Source organism: Molothrus aeneus, chromosome 15 (assembly GCF_037042795.1).
Source record: "Molothrus aeneus isolate 106 chromosome 15, BPBGC_Maene_1.0, whole genome shotgun sequence".
In the NCBI taxonomy this organism is placed as follows: Eukaryota; Metazoa; Chordata; class Aves; order Passeriformes; family Icteridae; genus Molothrus; species Molothrus aeneus.
In genome coordinates this window covers 18,264,385-18,282,893 of record NC_089660.1, presented here as the reverse complement: position 1 = coordinate 18,282,893, position 18,509 = coordinate 18,264,385, and the positions used below count along the sequence as shown (strand labels likewise).

General features: G+C 39.3%; 1 long non-coding RNA gene across 3 annotated transcripts in view; it reads left to right on the top strand.

Annotated features, from left to right (window-relative positions):
* LOC136563112 (uncharacterized) overlaps positions 1 to 18,509 on the top strand; it is a 113,967-nt gene that overhangs the window by 55,260 nt on the left and 40,198 nt on the right. For all 3 annotated transcript variants that reach the window (XR_010784601.1, XR_010784602.1, XR_010784603.1), the window contains 5 exons: positions 7,109 to 7,212; positions 7,599 to 7,671; positions 8,549 to 8,638; positions 8,795 to 8,933; positions 17,428 to 17,497. This is a non-coding gene — a long non-coding RNA (uncharacterized lncRNA). The remainder of the gene's footprint in view (positions 1 to 7,108; positions 7,213 to 7,598; positions 7,672 to 8,548; positions 8,639 to 8,794; positions 8,934 to 17,427; positions 17,498 to 18,509) is intronic.

Sequence of the window (18,509 nt, the reverse complement as noted above, 5' to 3'; positions counted from 1 at the left end):
CCTTTAACAAGTTGTATGAGCAGCCCTACATGTGTTTTGATAGGATAGGGTTGTGTTTGCACAATTACTGTAAATTAAGTTTTAAAAATTTAGTTTCTTCATGTTAAATAGTTTAGTGTTAATGGGTTTTAGTGTTACATGGAAGATTTTAAAAGAAAACAAGGTACATAAAAAGCAAAAATCAGTGGTGCTTTTTAGATTACACATTGTAGTTTTATGTCTCTTTCCTTGTGGCCTACTGTGTTTTCATAAAGCTCTGAGTTGTTAATTGATTAGATTGAAGATCGTATTTAACAGAATAGATGCTACCACCTGACATGGACACTTCACTGAGTGGCTGTAAGAAGCAGCTGTGAATCCTAGATAAACATTGCTGTGTTTGTGGCAATGAGGGTCTTCTTCCCAGTGGTAGCATGCCAGGTGAAAATTCTGGGTGTGAAATCAGCATATTGATCTATATAATCCAAACCCAACGGTCTGATGGGGCAATCCAGTCTGGCAGCATTCCTGGTGCTCTGTTACTGGGAATATTCTTGGCACATTTGTAGCAGCAGCAGGCAGAATCCCTGACTGGGAGCCCATTCACCTGTTCCTCCAGTGGATGGAGTGAGTGTTTTAACCACAGGTATTTTAGAAAGCCACTCGTCTACTCTTCTGTCTTACCCCACAGATCCAGTTTTTCTTTCAGTAGGTGCCCACCTGCCTTGGTTCTTCCCTGCAGAGGTAAGAAAATGCTGGGACTGGAGGAGTTTTAGTTCCACCTGCTGCTTGAGCCTGGGCTGGAAGTGTCTTGTCATTATTTTGGCTGCAATCACCTTTCCTTTTCTTCCCTTACCCTTTGAGAACCTCTTCTGGGTTTTTTTCGGTTATTATCAAAATCACATGGAAATGATTTTTCATGAGGTGGATTTACAAAATATTTTCCCAAGTATTTCGTATTTCTGGTCATGATAAAATAAGTGAAACATGAATAAGAGGTGCATGTCCAAACATTGATGTGGGATGTCACTGTGGTGAATGCACATATGTGTCAATAGAGGGATTTTCCATGTTACAACTTTTCAGGTGGATCTCTGAGTATTTTTTGGAACACTTACACTGAAATGGCTCCTTGAATCACAGCAAACAAAAATTCAGTACTTTTACTCATGATAGAACGTGCAGTTTTTAACTATTCACCTTTGTCCAGCTCTAATGAAAAGTATATATCCCATTGCTGTCTGAGCCACCGAGAGCTTTCAGGGTAAGTGATGATAATCTGTCAGAAATAATTAAAACCTGACTGTACAGAGCTTTCTTGCCTCTGTGTTTTTACTGAAATTTCAGCACCACATAAAGAACAGATTTTCAGTGTCTTTTCAAGGGTTTTGGAAGCCCATTTTTCTTTGCTCTGTAATGGGAATTGGATAGCACATCCTTAAGCAACTTTGAAAGTTTTTGTTTAAAATGTAGGTTTTTTCCATCTTTTCTGTAATGCATTACACTTCTGTAATGCAACTACAGTTAAGGATATTACAACTTGTTAATTACAACCTTAACTTGTGACCAAGACTGTTCATGAATTTACATTCCCAATTTATGTAATTCTTAGGTAAGCTTAAAAGGTTTTCACTCTTTCCTTTAATTATTTAACAGGCAAACAAAACCCCAAAACAGCCACCTCAGCCAAATTTGGTGCTTTATGGCAGTCATCACCTCTTCTGGCTGGTAGCAGCTTAAGTCTTGCAACTGCTTCTTTGGCATATTCCCAGCTCCCCTGTGCATGGGAGGTTAGGCAACCCATGTGTGAGCAGAAATTCTTGTGTTCCTGGAATTCCTCTGCACTGTGATGGTGAACCTGCCATTACCTTTCAGAAAAGAGGTTCAGGGCCTCCTGGAAAGAGGATGGTTCATCTGAAACTTCATGGTTATCTCCTTTGACTCTGTAACTTTTAGTTCATCTTTTGAATCACTAAATCACTTGAGTTACAAAGATAGAGGGCCCATGGCCCCTGGATTTAAGAGCTATCTTTCCATGATTTCTCTGAGATCTGTAAATTTTTCTGCTCTTTTATTCCTTGCTTCTCTTCCTTGCATACTGGAAACTGCTTTTTGTATTATGAGATTGAGCTCTAGATCTTTAGAAGTTTTCTCAGATACTTATATAAAGTTTTGCGAATGTTTCTTAAAAAACTGTATTTTATGTGTGTTTCATCTTACCTGATACTGGCAAGGCCAAAACAGAAATGGGAATTTCTATGATTGCCTCTGTTCACTCAAGAGTACTCTCCAGCTTTTATAGTATTGCTCCATCTTTCAGCATCCAAATACAACCCTGAACCAAAAGAACAGATGCAGACAAAAGTACTCTGAATGTTGGATGAAGAGACTTCCTTCCTTTAATTTTCTCTTCAAGCTGTCACCATGGCTTCTTGTTTTTCTTTAAATGTCTTGTAACTGAAGGATAAAGACTCTGCTCTTTTGCAAAATAGCCTTTTTATGGTTTTGATATTGGTGTCAAATCTGGGTAGTTCAAAATCCTTTCTATTGCTTTGTATGGTATATACTTGTTAAGGATTTAGTGCAACTATAAACATCTCCAGAACTCTCCATAGCAGGGATAAACTGTGAATTATGGACTTGTTTGAAGGGGCTATTTCTTTAAGGCAATCTGAACCCATATAGCTCTTCATAGAGATTTTATAAAGTAAATCAATGTCTGTCTGTAAATTTAAATTGAGGAATTGCTTTGGTAATTGCATTGTTATGTGTCTTTTCCTGAGCAAATAATACTAAACATTTAGATGCTTCAAACTCTGTTGAGCGTAAAACTTCCTGAAAAAAATAGTTTATGTGTTGTATACATTCCCTAGCCTGTGACTATGTAAAATCAATAATCAGTGCTGATTTTAAGGCATTTTCCATCTCTTCTGCAGGTTCTCTTCTCTCAAAACGGAAATCCTACTGCATCACAGTACAAATAGCTGGTGCTGATGATATCTCTTACTTCACAGTCTGTCATCAATGGATGTCACAGCTGAAAGTAAAAATCATTGTGCACATTCCACAGCCAGGGAAACTGAGCAGACAAACCTGGGCTGACTCATTTCCCTGACACCTTGGGGCACACCTGGCTCCTGGGGCAGCGGGCGCAGCACCACCCTGGCAGAGTCAAAGGGTGTTTGGACAATGCTCTCAGTCATGTGATGTGACTTTTGGGGCTGTTCTGTCCAGGGCTGGGAGTTGGACTCAGTGATCCCCGTGGTCCCTTCCAACTCAGCTGATTCTGTGATTCTGTGGGTTTGATGTCATGGTCAGGAATAGGTGCCAGGGCTCCCAAGCCAGGCAATCATGGGGCCCTTTTGTTTGAGCAGGCTTGTATCCAAATGCAGGGTGTTAGAGAATGGACCAAGCTCTGCTCACTGGTGCCAAAAACAGGACAAGAGGCAATAGGCACAAACGGATTCCCAGAAGTTCCACCTGCCCAGGAGGCGGAACTTTGATGTGCAGTGCCAGCCCTGAGCAGATGGTGCAGAGGCTGTGCAGTGTCCCTGCCTGGGGCCATGGCAGAGCTGTGAGCACACCCTGCTGTGCCCTGAGCTCTGGGATGGCCCTGCTGGAGCAGGGAGGTGACACCAGGTGAGCCCTGGGGTCCCTCAGCCTGACCCACTCTGGATTCTGTACCCTCACTAGAAAAATTACATTCCTACACTTCACTGGCAGCAGTTTCCCACTTCCATCCGAAGGCCAAGGCCACCTCTTTCCCTCCTGCTGGGTGGAGCAGGTGAGCACAGGAGGTTCCCTCCCAGCTCCCGGGGGTCTGCAGCTGTGCAGGGTTCTGCCGCTGCCCCATCTCTCACCCTGAACCTGCAGAAGGCAGCGGGGCTGCAGGGTTTCACCAAAAGGCTCTTGACATGTCTTGTCATTCCTGGTTTGGGGTTCCTCAGTGTGTCACCGATGAAACAGCTGTGACTTTTCATGTGCATTTTCATCTCCGTTCAGGTATTTTTTGCTAACTTGCTCTCTGTTGGAACCTTTTGTAGCTTATTCTAATTAATATTCACTTACCATAAGTTGCAGAAGAATGTTTGTTCCTGGAGTGTTCAGTCAGTCGAGCAAGAAGATAAAAAAAAAAACAAACCCTGGTAGCAGTGTTTGATATGACACAATATTTAAAGGTGTATGACAGATAATAAACCACCAGGGCTCACAAAAGCAACTTTTCAGTAATTTTCTAGAGGGGGTTGTTACACAAACAGAGGGGAAGGCACCTGGAATATGACAATTGGTATCATTTTATTTCTCCATAGAATTCTAATACTGTAGGAATAATTTTAATATATTTCCTTGAGTTGAAAGATGAGTGCAGGTTTTCACATTCCATGAGTGAATTTTGTTTAATGAAAACCAAACAAGGTGTAGTTCTATATGCTGACTTGAAATACCATTAAGCAGCTAACTTGATATTTTAAATATGCATGTGTTTGTTTTCTTATGGCATCACAGAAATTAGACTGGAAAGGACTTGAAACATTGCTAAGGAATTCAACATAACCAGAATGAGAGACATATTTCATTAACAAGATTTATGAAGGAACTAATGAACTCTCTCCTCCTTTCTACTGTATACTTACTGCTTCTGTAGGATTCAGAACTCTTTCAGAATCCCCATGAAATGTAGCGCAGGGCCCCTAACTGCGAGTGCTTGCCTTGTTATTCCTGTGTTTCCTGACAGAATCACCTCACATTGCTGCTAAAGCCAGCAAGCATTCAGCATTTCCTGTTGTCTGCTGGAGGCTTGAAAAGGAATGTATTCTCACAGAAGTAGGGTCAAGATACACTGTTGGTGTGAATAATCCTTTCCAAGGCTGAAAAGTCAGGATAGCTTTCAGATTGCTCACATTATATTAGCAATAAATGAGTTTCTGCTCATGAAATATATGTAATAATATCAGGACCTAGAAAGGATGAGAAAGGAGATATTTAATAGTCTAAGTTCTCTTGAAGATTGGCATTGTGATGAACCTCTAGGGTTTTTCTTTGCAGAAACTGGAAAACTGTCGTGAGAGTGGTTTCAGACCCCGCTGTGTGCTCAGGCTGTCCAGCAGCACTGTCCTCTTCTTTTAAATGAATAAACTTTAGCAGCAGTGTAAAGTGTTGAAAGACCAACAAAAAGAGAGAGCAGCTGAAGAAATGAATACCCCAAATGAGTTCCATTAGAATGATTCCAGGAGGAACTCTGAGAATGGTTGCTCTGCTGCTTGGAGGGGTGGGGTTGTGCCCAGGCATCTTCAATGCTGCTTCACTTCACCCTGAGCTTGTATTAGTTAAGTTTAAAATTGTGTTCCCTGGCAAACCATAAAAGATTTCAGAAGTATTAGACACCCACTTTTGTGCTGGAATTTAATATGCAACTTTTTATTGGAAAATAATCGTCCTTGTCTGGCGAAATCCACCATGCAATATTTCTGTTAGTAGGCATAATGCAATAAAGACAGGGAGGGCTATTTATCACTACAAATTTTGAGGATTTCAGGATTCTTTTTATTATTTTAATATATTTCTTTGGTATTAAATCAGAAAAATGATAAATTACACCTGTCGAGGCTGTTTTTCCTTTTTCCCAGAAAATGATGTACAACCTAATTTCACTGGTCATTTTGGCTTTTAAAGATATGTATTTTTTCCTATTAAAAACTCTACCAATAGGGTTTTTTTTAATAATAATACTGAAGTACTTTTTATTTCAAACATATGAAGTAGTTTATAACTACTTCCTGGCATTGCAAACTTTGGCCTTTTCACATTATATTTGGGGTTTTTTTAAAGGCTTTAAGTATACATTACTTTGAAAGAAATAGTGTATTGTTAAGATGCTAGATCCAGTGGATCAATTTTCAGTATTTGAAATAGATTAAATTGTGGCTCTTCTGAAAGGTTAAAATAATAATTTATTTCATTTCAATACTTTCCTGTACACCAATCAGCTCTTACACAGTCTCAGAAGTTGGTATTTTTCTTTTTTTATGTGTATTATAATCTTTTTCTAAAGGATAAAGTAGAATTAAAAGCAAACCATAATTTCAGCAACTTCACTACAGGAAAAAAAAGAAGAAAAACCATAAGAAGGTATCAGCAAAGGCAACAAATGATTGGGGTTGATATCAGGGTTTCCATTACTTTCACAATTATCCCAGGTTTGCATATTTCAAAATATATTAGTCCAATTTGATTCCAAAGCTCAGTTATTTGAATTATAAATCATTATGTCCCTCCTAGCTGATCAGTTGTGAAATATCTTTGAATTCATTTACATAATGGAATATGTTAGTCATTCCTTTATGTTTGTGAAGCCGAGTGCTCTCTCATACATGTTTAGTCCTCTCTGATAATTAACTTTTCCACTCTATGTTTTTGTAGCAAAATAGCTGCAGTTTTATTATTATTGTGTATGGTAACTTGGGATGACATAGTTTTAGTCTCTCAAGTGTTCTCAGTCCCTGTGTTTGTTAGCCTCATGTTATTAAAGACTCCGCCCTATAACTGGGGGGGAGCCAACTATGAAGCTTTGCAAAATAAAACCCTGTTGGATGTTATAGATTGACAGAGAAACAACCTTTAAAACTAAATTAGGAGATTTTCCAATACCTGGCAGCTATAAAAACTATTCTTACAATGTTACTTGTTTCAAAATGAGTTTAATCTAATTAAAATTAAAAGGAAGATTGTTTATTCTTATAAAAGTTAGCAAAGTCTTTTGTCAGTGATGTGCAGGGATGGCACAGTGAAAGCACTCAGAAAAGCCCAGTGGCAGCAGTGAGTGTGCTGGGCAGTTGTGGAGTGTCTGTGAGTTCAGGATGTTCTGGGACACAGTGCCAAAGACCTTGCTGTAGTCAAAAGTGATGATCCTCCATGGCCCTGTTTCAGCTTTGGTGAAGTGTTTGACATGGCTTAGTATGGATGGGATGTATTTTTATCTCTTGTAACTGAAACAAGTGAGATAAAAGTAATTGGGTTCATGTGTCTCTTTTGTGACTAGAATATATACCATGAAACATAATTGCTTTAATTAATGACAGATTACAGTCTTTAATGTCCTAAGGAATATCTCTATTGTATGTATTTCTAGATGAAATTCAGATTGGGTTTACCCAAAGTCCATCAGACCCTTTGCTACCAGCAGCACCTTTGGGATCCAGCAGAAAGCCCCTCTCACTCTGGGGTTTGATGCAGGTGAGGATGCAGCTCACAGATTTGGGCAGACCCTTCAGTAGGTTAAGAAAGTCCTTGAGCACAGATTGTACTTTGAAGGCTCTGTAACTGAGCTGACCAGTGAGCAGCAGTAAGTTATTGAATGTATTTCCTTTGCTTTAAGAAAAATCGGGAAAGGCCTGTATTAGAGCAGAGCAGTTCAGGTTACAAAGCTGGATATTTGGGACTGAGGAAATGGCAGGGCTTGGATTGCCAGTGCAACTGTAAATATTGGCATTGTTACAGAGCAGTTTTAATTGCAGGATCACAATTACTTCTCTCAGAGGATATTTGATTTTTTCAGTTCAGAAGATGTGTCATCCTAGCTTCAAGAAAAGCTACTACTTACTATGATTTTTTCTTTCCAGGATGTTGTCTGAATTTGTCAGTCCCTGTGACTGCTCTTCTGGCATTTTCTGTCATTCGTACTGTTGCACTGGGGTGAGTGATCTGGTCTGGGCAGCATCCCCAAAGGTAAGGGGCTGGAATTAGGCCTGTGTTACAGATGGCTGTGTGAAGTGTGGAAACTGAGCTGTAAAGCTCACACTAACTCTGCACAACCAGTTTAACACACAAAAGACTCCTCCTAATTCCATTTGTCACTTGGCTTCCCAGAGTTTGCCCATGAAGAGAGAAGAGAGAGAAGCCCTATAGCCAAGAGCCCTTTAAAGAACATAAATTAAATTCCTACTCTGAATTAGTCTCAAGGGGAATGAACGTGGGAGAAGCCTGCTAGCCTCATTAGAGCCTAAAGATGAGTAGGTGAGGGCTGATCCTTGTGCAGATTGCCATTTCTAAAGAGTTGTCCCCAGTTAACTTGTTTGGGATCACAACAAAACAAAATCTTCCAGGATACCTTTCAGCTGTTGATCTCTTTCCCTTCTCACAGCATCTTGTGTCTCCTAAACTCACATATTCTGGAACAAGTGAGGCAATGTTACACATAATCCCAATACAGCCCAGGTTCATTTCCAGGGCAGCTTCATTCTTTATCCCAAATAGGTAGAGGCAGGAAAAACAGTATATGAAGGGAAAAGATTACCATTTAAATATCATAAACTACACATGTGAAAGCATCTATTTTAATATTGTAGTTTTAAATTTACCATTTTCTAACTGTTGAATCTGGATTTTCTTATGTGAATATTCTTGTAGGTCAGTGAACAAATGCTGCAGGTTAACAGAGGAAATATCAAAAGGAGGAAGGTGTGAAATGTGGACATGAACCAGTCTTAGATACAAGTCGTTTGAAATCAATGATTTGTGGTCCCTGTAGCTCAGTAAAAATGTGTCCTAGCTCAGGTTTTTGTTCCTGTAGGTTCCGTGAAGTTCCCACAATATGAGATTTCTCCGTGAAAGCCTCAGAGCCTGACCCTTCTGAACACGTGCAAAGATGAGGCCTTTGCTGGTTTGTTCTGGTTTCTTTTCCTGTAGGTGAAGATGAGGATGAGTTTGAGAATTTCCTGCTCCTCCTCACAGTTTGATTTAAGGTTTGAATATCACTCAGATACTCAACAGTAGTTTTGAACAAGAAGAAACAAAGGCAGGTTTATTTCTATTACAGGGGAAGAAACAATGTGTGTGAAGAGCTGAGAGTGGGGCAAGCATTCAGCAGCAGCTTGGCACCTCTGCACACCTGAGCATCTGCGTGTGGCTGTCTATTCCTGAATACATCTGTTTTATTAGGAATTCAGACATCAGAGGTACAAAGGCTGTGAATACTATCCTAGATAAACTTTGTACAAAGATTTTCAAAGGCATCGGGATTTCTCCCGTGTTTTGCAAATCAGGGGACCCCATTTAAGGCTCATTTATAATCAAAGAGACAGATTTTTCTTCAGCGATAGCTTATCTGTTCCATATTCCCCTTTTCCATGCAAGTATCCTCTTTGTGTATATTAACATATTTATTTGGGGGTATGAGGAGACATATAACACACTTGATAAAACACTGCTGGTTTAAAGTATTTTTTTCCCAAACAAGAATTTATTATATAAATCAAGACTTTATTAAATGGCTGGGCATATATGTATAAATTGGAACGGGTCTTGAAGTATTGCACCCTTAAACTGAACAAAGTGATTAGGATAACTGATAGCTAAATAAGGTTTTTATGTGCCTGTGGGAGCCATATTAGGATTGATTTGACAAGGCAGTTCAGCTGTGGCAACAGTCATAATATCTAACACAACATTATGTTTTATTAGTAAAATCCTTAAGTGTAGCAAGCTGTTTGTGTCAAAACAACAGTATATTTTAGGGAAGAAAAAGACTTACTGGATACAAGGTGCATCATCAGGAATGATAATATATTGGAGCACTCTTGCATTAAAGAGATCTTCTTCTGCCATCACTGAATCAATAGTTAACTGCACACTGGAGTGCTCACTTCAGCTAAACAGGGTCATTTTGAAGAAATCCTAACAGTAATTTTTAATTTGCTATTTTAAAATATGGTGGCAACTGAAATACTGCTTCATAATATTTATCTGCTGTTTTCACAAGGAAATAAACAGTTGTGCTGGAAGTATTTGGTAAATAATTGGCTGCAGTATGTGGCTGACAGTACCAGAAGATGTGCAGTTCATAGTCATTGCTTGAATTAGGACAATATTTTTTTAAATCATACTAAAGGTTATTTCAACAGTTACTTAATTCTGGTTTCCTCTTTGTTGTTGCTTTATGTATTTAATTGTAATCCCTTTCCATGTATAAAATAGACTCAGTTCACCTGTCCTGGATTCACCTCTCCTGTGTTCAAGTTATAAACCCTAAAAATTAGAACAAGGAGGTCATTTGGTGACATAACAATTTCTGTAAGAAACTGGATTCCTCTTATGTGAGGATTCAATTTATTAAAATAATTTTGCCATTGTCCTGTCTGGATTGCTTGAAACTGTCTTAGTAGAGAAATTTTAATGGAGTGCCAGTGATATATTCCTAAACTAGCAAGTTCTTAACGACCCTGGAAAGTGACTGCTTGATTACACTTTAACGGTATTTGCAAATAAAATCACAAGTAATTAAGGGGAAATCTCCAGGCTTTTGAGCAAGTTTGATGCATGATAACTGCCTGATTCAGCTTCATCTAGAGTAATGCTGTGTAGACAAGAGCTACTGAGATCAATAGCAACATAATGATAGTGGCAGAATTAAGTGAGTAACCTGAGAACTGTGTCTCCACAATGCATGCAGCTGCCACCAGCCAGGGCCACACAGTGCACTCCTGCTTCCGTCCTAAATGTTCATCAAAAGACGCCCTGCAGGAAAATGGAGTTAGATGCTCTTTATTGCTGATCGTGTCTCTTGCCACATTTATCAGGGAAATTGGATTAGCAGTTGGCAGCTGCAGGTAGACAAGGTTCTGCAGTGATTAAATATGCAGCTTGGCTGCATTTGTTGTGACAGACCTTTAGTAAATTCTACTGTAAGCACCATCTGTCTAATTTGTATAAAGAAAACTTGGTGCTTTAAGCTACTGATAAAGAACTAAATGCTTTATCATAAACAAAACTTTTGCTCTAAATTATCTTAAACACAATTTATTAGGTTAAAGCTATTTTTTTCTATCATAATAAATAAATAATACATGCAAAAGTGCTTTCAGGTACTTCATTTTGCGAGTACTGAAAACAGAAACAGTTCAGTTCTTCAATAAAATGCTTGGTATTGCAATCCACAGGGAGATGACACTGTTAAAATATCACTATGAAAATGGTCCAGGACTGCCAAATTCATTTAATTTGTGGGTTTTACTAGGACTTTCTAACTGGCTAGGGGTTTTTTTAGGTTTTTAATATTTCTGAAATACACCACTGAAAAACAGTTCTAACAAGAGAGATCTTTCTTTTTAAAATACATTTGTAATCATTATATCTGCATACTAAGCATATGGTTAGGTTTCTTTTTCAGGGATATCAAATGTAATTGAAGAAGTCATTATGCATGTTGCTTTCCTTTTTTCTTTTTCGTTTTTTTTTGTTTTGTTTTGTTTTGCTACTTTCTTCTTCATGTTTTTATACTACTAGGAAAAATTTCCAGTATTAAAACAGTGCCTAATTTTCTCCTAAGAATGTCAAGATTTCTTCGGACAATGTGGGTAAGGAATCTATTGCCTGGGCAGTTAGAATCTCAGTAGTACTTTGTTTATAGTTGTGACATCCTCAGATTTGCTACAAATGCATGGAAAAGGGATCTGAAGAAAAGGCAGTTAAATAGCAACATGCTATCTTTAGCTGGTTTGTAGAAACTCCATGCTGTTAAATTATTTAAAATCGTTGATTTTCAGCTTGCACACATTAAAAGTTTTCACACTAAGTGCCAAATGTTGCAAACAGCACTTTAACAGAATGATTTTGCTTTGATCCCTGTAGCAGTTCCTGAATAATTTATCACAGGTTATTGCCTTAATTCTGGAGAGGGATAGAGCAATAAAGGCAGATGAAAACACTCCAGTTGAAACACCTTGGGGCCTGCTCATTCCTCTGACACGGCTCTTTTGTTGGAACTATTTAGAGGTTATTAAGATGTGTCTCCAGAATTAAGAGTATGCTGTAAGGATGAAGACAGCCATCTTAATTCTAAAGACAAAGCACAATGACCCTTCACCTTTTTTTTCCTTTGTTGTTATTATATAGTAGAATTATGAGGGTAATATTATAGCTGCACCCAGTAGTGCCACTATAGTTAAGGGTCTGTCAGACTTTCCATTACCAGCCCTGTTTTGGGGGTGGTGGGTGTGAGCATACTCATGTGTTTTAGATGGCCTCAGTCAGACACTTGGCACATGTTGGCAAGTCAGAGGGGCTTTTCTGGGAATATTTACATCTCCAGCTCCTTTCCCTTGAAAAAAATTCATTGAAAAATGGGCTTCAGGACTCTGAAACCAAGTACCTGAATTTATTTTTAAAAATGCTTTGTTATAATTAAATCTTAAGGAAACCTGTCAGTGACATTCAGGGAAGGATATTCTGAAACTGAAATCTGCACAAAATTGCCACATTATCGAGAAGACGACTGTGTAAACCCCCAGAATGCTGACAAGCTCTTTTTGCTGGGTTTCCTGTATTTGCTGTTCTTTACTCCTCCTCTCGCTCTTTGGCCACTGCTGGTGATGCCATTTGCTGTCCCATTGCCCCAGGAAGGGCTGGGATGCAGCTGGGAAAGGAGCAGCAGCCTCAGCAATTCCTGCCATCACTGTGAAGTTTGCAGGGCACTCGGGATCCCACGGGATGGCACACAAAAAGCAGATGTAAAAATATGTAATCTTGTTTGTCATTAATACATTTTATGCACATAAGTGCTATTTGATTACTTACAGTGGACTAAAACTAGATCCTCTTGGGATTTTAGGAGATTGCGGGATAGGTTCTTACTGAATGTGAGGTAAGCACACATGGAATCTAGGGTGATTTTTGCTCCTATTAGAGGTTAAGGGTATTTTGTACCAATGACTTAAATGGATCAGGATTCATCTTGGGATTCTGGAGGCTGTTCTGTGGGCTGTTCATCTGGTGCTGGCTGTGGCAGTGTGATCTTACACAGCTGTGTTCTGATGGATCCTATCTGAATCACTGCTTTGCTGGGATTTTACAGAACAAGGATATTAAATCTAAATCTTAGATCTTGCTGATTGAGGTCATTTATTAAGAAGTGTGGTTATGGGCTTTTTGATAACAATATCTCAATTTTAATAACAGAAAACAAAAAATGTTGTTTATGTAGTAGTCATTGTTCTTTCACTGGAATTTGAGGTGTCTGAAGCTGCCAAGTGTTTGTGTAGGTTCCCAGAAACCTGGGGCTGCAGTTCAAAGAAAGTTGGGCATCTACTTTAATTAATAGTTTTTAAAGTCTCACAGCCAAACTGTTTCTTAAATAGATTTGCAAAAGAGCATTTTCTTAAACTATTTTTTGTGGAGACAGAATAAACCTGGTGGTGGCCTGTGGGTTGGGCTGTCCTTTTCTAGCCCCATCCCACAAAGCCACACGAAGGGAGCTCTTTGTCCCCAGCAGTGCCTGAACAAAGATGAGTTCTTGTCTTTCCAGGGGCTGTGATGGCTCCCCTTCTCCCTTGCCCCAGACTTGGTTGGTGCAGCTTGTTATCTCCTTCTTTTGTGGCTGGCATGGGCAAGGGAACCAAAATCAGAGTGGACTATTTCCACTCCTTGTATCTGTTGCTGCATCCCTGGCTGCCTTTAGAGAGATGTATAAATAATTGCTGCCAAGTTCTTTTAATTCTTGATGTTTTGGCCACCTTGTCTGCTGAACAGTGATTTTCTGTGCAGACAAAGCAGCACACCAAGTATGAAAATACAGATGACTATAAAGTTACAATTTTATATTGCATCTTCTCAGTATTGAACACTTCCTCTCTAGTGATTTCAGAGTCCCATTAAAGTTAATGAGAGTGGAGACCTCTGAGCATCTTTGTGAGTTCAGGCCATTTCAATGCACAACAGAAAGGAAATGCAAATATTAAAATACTCCCAGCAACCTCAGTAGTCTTTGGTAAAGAACTCCATTTGTCCTGGGATAAATCTATGTCTATGCCACCCAGGTCAGCCAGGCTGATGAGTCTGTATATAAAAAGTAGAAATTAGGCCTGGTCTGAGCTCACAGGGAGCAGTTTACAAGGCATCAGACATAATTTGTTCTTTATGTGATCAAGTAAAATGAATATGTAACTCTGGTATTTGTCAACACTATAAATATTGCAGTGGTAGTACCAAGCAGTACATTACTGAAAACTCTGGGTTTAAAAAGGGAACTCCTTACTTTTTGCCATGGTTCTGTGATTGTTTTTTTCCCCAGACTCTGTAGAATGGTGACTTTTTTTTGTAAAAAGAAAAGTACAATCCCACCTGCAATTTAGAGAAGAATACTTATGTGTGAGTAAATCAAAAAGTTTATTTATGTTGTTAAAATATTTTTCATTCATTGGTGTTTCTTATTGATGTCTATTAATTATCCTGAAAACATCCCCTTGGTAGGGGCTAATTGTCTTCATACAGCATGGTCTGCAGGGGAGCAGGTAGGATTCTGCAGCCACACTTCAGTCATCAAAGGGCAAAAAGTGCATCTCAGAACTAATGTTAACACAGGCAGATTTGCATCGTTTCCTCTAAAGTGAGAAATCATTTTTGAAGAAAACTTTCTTGGAAAATTACTTAAAAAAACCCCAAGAAAACAACAAAAGATCTGTTAAAATAACAGTACAATGGGAATCTCAATGCAGCCTTAATTGGAGCTTGTTATGAGTATCAGTTAGTCTTACACCATTCAAAATATTACAAACTTAAATTAACATTTTATTGTTATTATCCCTTTAAATATATTAATACAGGAAGCACTTTTAAACGTTAATACATAGTATTCATATATAATGTTTTAATTTGCATTATTCATTGTGAGAGCATATTGAATAATCCAAGGCATTTCCTGAGCATTTTCCTAATGTCAGCACTAGAAAACTTGTGGAAATCTTTTTTTATCCGAGGACCTTTGTGTGTTTTCTGAAGAAAAAAAAAAAAGCAGATTGGAGCAAGACATTTAAGCTAATGAATCAAAATCAGATATGTGCCCATTATTGGCTGATTATTGCTCCATCTGCTCAGCGCTAACGTGAAAATCAATTAGGGAGTCTGCTCCCGCTGGCAGCGGCGCTGGGCACGGAGCGGCCCCGCCCGGAGCGGCCCCGCGGGGCGGGATCGGCGCTGGAGCCCCACACAGAGCGGGCAAGGCAGGGCAGGGCAGGGCAGGGCTGGGCAAGGTAAGGCCGGGCCGGGCTGGGCTGGGCAGGGCAAGGCAAGGCAGGGCAGGGCAGGGCTGGGCAAGGTAAGGCCGGGCCGGGCTGGGCTGGGCTGGGCAGGGCCGGGCTGGGCTGGGCCGGGCCGGGCTGGGCCGGGCCGGGCTGGGCAGGGCAGGGCAAGGCCGGGCCGGGCTGGGCAGGGCGGAACAGAGCACAGCACAGCGCAGCAGGGCGGTTTCCTCGCCCTCACACCGCCAGCCTAGAACACATCCACTTCCTTCCCTGTAGGAACGATGGGGGTAGAACGGTCAGGACGGATGAAGACAGGAGATCTCTGAACCAGGTCCTGGAACTGGGGGTTTATTGCAAAGGGCCTGGGGGCAGGGCCCTGCTGGGAGCTGCCAGCCACAGCTCGGAGCAGGCCCCAGAGAAGTGAAGAGAGTGGTAACGAGGATGAGAGAGAGTAAAGGAGGATAAGAGGGCAATGTTCCCGTTGCAATACAATAAATCTTCTTCTGTGTTGAATATTCTATTTCTCACTAACCAATCTAGTACAAGATACAAGTCCTATAGCATTTACATACAATCTACAAGAATCATTCTATTACCATACTATGTTACATTTTAAACCCTAAAAACTCCTCTTTGGACCCCTTCTGCTGAGCTAGCAGGGTCTGCTCTGTCCCTTGGAGCTGTCTGCAAGCAGAGGGTGTTGTTTCATCAAAAGGGGATCACCTTCAGTCTGGCCACACCATTGTTTTCCGGTTGTTCAGTAGCTAAGGTATCTCAAAGCTTGCTTTCATGTCAATCTCGCTTATAATTTCTATATTCTCAAAATCTTTTGCCAAGCAATCATATTTATAAGGCTTTCCTGTTTCATCTTCACCAACACTTCCCTTTGTACATCCCTAATGTTGTCATAGGAAAAAAAAAACTCCAAACCTGTGTCTTTCATTCCAAACACAATGTACCTACGTTTGGTTTAACATCAAAAGTGCTTAAAAATACCATACAAGTGCTATCTGGGGAGATTTCTTTCTCTGGTATGAATCATGTCTTTAATTTAGTCAGTTACTTTCTATTTATGTCAAGTCTATTAATATCCCAACACCTGCAGTTGTCTTGATCCAAAAGAAAATGGACTTTTGCAAACAAAATCAAAACCTTTACATTGTAGTTTTCTTCAATAAGTAATGATAATGAACTCTGATTACTTTAAATATTGTGTGCATTTTTAAAACTAGCACATACAATATTGCCCCAGGGTATTTTCTTAACCCTACAGAGAAATGCTTTGTATTGTTATAAATACAGTAGCTGTAGCTCTTTCTCAGGCACACAGTCATGTTGGAAATAAACTGCTGAAAAAGGTAGTGAGGTATTATGAAAATACTTGATTTATAATTTAGATCTTACAAAACGATGAAAATTAATTATGTATTTGTTTTATGGAAAAAAAATAACATTTAAGAACAAGTACATTATCTACAAGAAACGAAGCTTTAAAAAATATTTTTATTTTAAGTCAATTGTGAAGCTCTACTTTTCACTCATAATCTTCTTGGTTAAGAAAGAAAAATGCATCAATATTAAATCACAAGTAGGGAATTATCCTTTCAGGACTGCCAGGCTGTACAGGAGCCCCTGATGATCTGAGCCCCTGCCATGGCCGGATGCTGGGGAGTAGGATCCTGATGACCACTCAGAAAATCCCTGTTTAAGACCCTTACAAGCCTGCAGGGATTTTGTCTGTGGAGGCTCAGTAGTAAGAAAGTAAATTCAAAACAGAAAGCAGTGTAAGCTTTATTTCTCCTAAAACCAGTGGAAGGCATCCCTTATTTTCAGTTTTAGAAGACTGGAGGGGGAAAAATACCCACAACAACAAAAACAACAAGCCACCCAACTCCTGAGGCCAACTGTGAATTAGCATCTCATTTTCTAGTGGGCACCACTGGGTACATTTAACTTTGTTAGTGCTATTTGTGCTTGTGTTACCCTAAAACTTCATAAAATCAGGAACATGTGTAAAAGTTGATCAGTGCTGCTTCCATTCCAGATTGGTTTGACTTTGTTTTGCCTTGTGTACCACAAGTGTCATGCTCCTGTGCAGACCTGCAAACCTCCAGCTGTGGTAGGAGTAACAGCATCTTACCTCTGCTCCTCTGGAAAGAAAGAGATGCATCCATGGAGATGGCTTTCTATGGAAGGCTTCAGGACATACAGTCCTCAGGACCCTTTCTTGATATTTAAAAAATAATTTGGTCCTTCCACTTCATGGATTAATTTCATTTCAAATAAATAAAAACAGAATCCAACTTTTGGATTTCAGTATTCCATATTCTCAGTAAAAATATGTGGACATGTACCTTTGTGTGGAATTCAAGGCTCAGGCCTTCCCAGTTTCTTTTCCCTTGCACAGGTTCAAAATGTTTTTCTTCATCCCCTTTAGCTGCCAAGGAGAAGTGCATGCTTCTGTTCAGTGGATTTCTCCTCATTCAGACAAGTCCAGCTGCACCCAGGTATTGATCCCAAGCATTACAGCACAATGAGCTGCTATGATCACAACTCTTATTTGCTGTAGTTAAAACAAAAAGGTAAATGGAAAAAGAAGGGAGGGTCAGGTACCAATTTTATTGTATCAAGTTTAAATATCCTTTGATATTAGCATGTTTCTTTTTTAGTTTCAAATACATCATCAGAAAATGGGCTTAATAGCAAAGAAAAATTGTTTTAAATTCTATTATGTTTGAAGCCCCAGTATTTCAATATTGAAAATGGAAAACACAGAATATTATAAAAAATAATGTCTGTTTACTTACATTTGTTCAATTAATAAACCATACAAAGAGGCAAGAGATAAAAGACTAAGCTTTTAATATATCTTAAGGTGATGTTTATTCTGTATTGAATACTACCAGAAAAAGTCGCTTATAAATCATTGTTAGAAGAATGTCTTGATAAACTTTTCAAGTGATTGTAGGAAATACTTTGGGTCTAAGGCCTGTCTGTAAGAAAACAAATGACGCTGAGTAATCTCTCACCTGATCACAGTGTTTAGGATTTAAGCTTTGTCCAGTAGATGGCAAAAATGAGCAGAAATAATTTCTTGGAAGTCCTTTTGGTCCAGGGAAGAGAGAGGGAAGGCAGGGCACAGTTGTATTTTAGCACCAGGATGGAGTTGTCGGGCTCCTGGCTCAGAGGAGCATTGCAGGTACACCAGGGCTGTGCTGGGCTGCCAAACAGGGCTGCTCTGTAGCAGCTTTGCTTATACTAATTGAGTTTCTCCAGCAAATCAGGCTCCTTGGAAAAAGGCCAAAGGCTTTTCATAATTGTATTGACAAGAAAATGAATATGATAAATGGTGTTCATTCAGCTGAGACAAGATTTATAGTTTTCCTCTGGCAAGGGATGAAGAGAAAATATTTATAATAATAGTAAAATTTGTTTTTAAGTTGTGTTAGGTGATCTCTCAAAAGACTTCATTAAAATATTTCCAAATATTTTAAGCAGCTTCAGGTGTTAAGTGTAGCA